Here is a 2308-nt window from a genome sequence, read left to right as displayed (position 1 = left end):
AACCTTGATGAGGTAAGTATCATTGTTTGGCATATAAGTGTTTGCAAAAGCAAAAATAATATGTTAATAAGAACAGAGTGTCTAAGGCCTGAAGTTTTAAAAATGGGGGGCAGATGCGGTCTGTCATCATACCAAAAAAAGACACAGTAGAGCACAGAGGCTAAGAACGTGAACTGTGAAGTCAGGCCGACCTAAATCTCCCTCTGTCACCCACAATTTACTGGTGATGAGACCATGAGCAGTTAATTATACCTTTCTGAGTATCAGTTTTATTATCTTTAAAATAAAAATAAGAGCATTACCTCATTGTATTTTTGTTGGATTAAACGGGACAACGCATGTACATTGTTTAGCATAAGTGCCTCATATATGTAAGAACTCAGTTAATATTAATTTGAATCTTTTTTGAGTTGTTTCATTTTCAACCAGATAAATGAGGATAAATCTGAAATGTTATTTCAGATATGATAATCTATCCCTATTTTCTGCCTCTGAGTGTAGCATCAAAGAGTATTTCATGGGAGAACTTCATAGTCAACCTCCATGCCTCAATACCCTGATGCGGAGCATTATGGAATTGCTCTAAGTCTTCTTTGGTAATAATAATCAAATGGTTCTTACTTATCTTTTAGGATCACTATTCTGTAGTTGTTTTTCTCTTTACATAAATAAACGTTTTCTATAAAATGTGTATCAGTGCTTACTTCGGCAGCACATATACTAAAATTGGAACAATATAGAAAATATTAGCATGACATCTGCTTAACAATGACATGCAAATTCATAAAACAGTCCATATTTTTATGAAAAGAGTTCTGAATATGCAATGTAGTGATGGTTGCACAACAATATAACAATATGAATGTACTGAATACCACTGACTTGTTCATTTAAAAATTAACATGGTAAGTTTTATGTTCTATGTATTTCATTATCATACAAAAATATGAAAAAATGTATATTAATACTATTTCATAAGAAGACATTGGGTTCTTAAAATGCTGGTCCTTTGTCAATAATTTTATATATTAAAATGCTCATAGACTAGCTAAATTGCTGGTCCACTATTACTCAGCAAAGCAGAGGCAAACACAATATCAAAATTCTGAATATTGCAATCTGAAGAGATTGGCTAGAGCAAAATGGCTTTTGTTTATGTATTTATGCTTACTACAAAACAGCTCAGAAGAATAACTATTTGTAATCACCTGTCATTACTGAATTTTCCACTATTGTATTTTTTTTATATTTATAGAGAGACAAGTTGGACTGGAGATAATAATCAAAGCATAATTATGTATCCGATTGATGCCCAAACAGCAATTTAAAACACTTTATATGTTCTTATGCTATTTATTTTTCTGTACAGAACTCACTAGAAAGATTTTCTAAGGCTAAAACTACTGGTTTAAACAACTTGTGTAGGAACAGGAAACATGAAAACAATTGACTCCCAGTGAGTATTCACAAACTTTACTGTAATTCTATTCTTCTATGATTTAACATTTCATCACACAGCAAATATGGTGTTGGATGATTTTGGAAAAAGTGTGATTATTTTCCTTTCTCTTTTCTTGCAATCCGAAGGTAACAGCCTCTTGCTTTTCAATATCAAATTAATCTCTACCTGCATCTATACCCTTAAATTACACTTTCACTCCTGTTGCAATAGATGAGTTGTTCCTATTTCTACCCACAATTCCATTGCTCTTCTTGCTTTTATAGGTAAAACTGGTTGAAACAGTTATTTCAACTTCCTTGCCTCTTACTATCTACTCAACTCACTTCAGTCAATTTATCAGCACCTCCACCTGGCCCTGCCTGGCAGTCACCTCTCACACTTCATCTTTCTCAATCTGCCAGCAGCATTTAACACAGTTATCACTCCTTATTGACATGTTTTTTATTTCTGACATCTGCCATTCTGATTTTCCTGTTTCCTCAGCAGCCTCTCCTTCTCAATCTCCTTTGCTTGCTCCTTTTTCTCTTTCTAACTTCTAAATGCTAGAGTGCCCAGGACTCATGCCAGGGTTCCATTTTCTCCTCTATCAACACTCTTCCTACTGGCTTTATCTAGTCCGACATGTAAATACCACCGCTCTGCTAATGATCACCCAATATATCTATCCAGCCCTGACCGCCCCCTTGAATCCCAGGCTCATATATCCAACAACTTACTCACCATCTCCATTGCCTGTCTATTAGGCATCTGTCCAAAACAGTAGCTTTAATCACCCCTCCTGAGCCTCCAGTTTTCTCTGACTCAGTTGCTAAGTTCAAAAGACTGGAAGTTATCTTTGCACCCTCT

General features: G+C 35.0%; 1 non-coding gene across 1 annotated transcript; it reads left to right on the top strand.

Moving 5' to 3' along the window:
* The first annotated feature begins 696 nt into the window (after positions 1-696).
* On the top strand, positions 697-803 carry LOC112478840. Its single transcript, XR_003045970.1, has one exon. It is a non-coding gene; the product is annotated as a U6 spliceosomal RNA (small nuclear RNA).
* The last annotated feature ends 1505 nt before the right edge of the window (positions 804-2308 follow it).

This window comes from Pteropus alecto, unplaced genomic scaffold (assembly GCF_000325575.1).
Source record: "Pteropus alecto unplaced genomic scaffold, ASM32557v1 scaffold22, whole genome shotgun sequence".
NCBI classification, from domain to species: Eukaryota; Metazoa; Chordata; class Mammalia; order Chiroptera; family Pteropodidae; genus Pteropus; species Pteropus alecto.
Note: the sequence above shows the minus strand (reverse complement) of the source record. Positions and strands in the feature narration are given on the sequence as shown.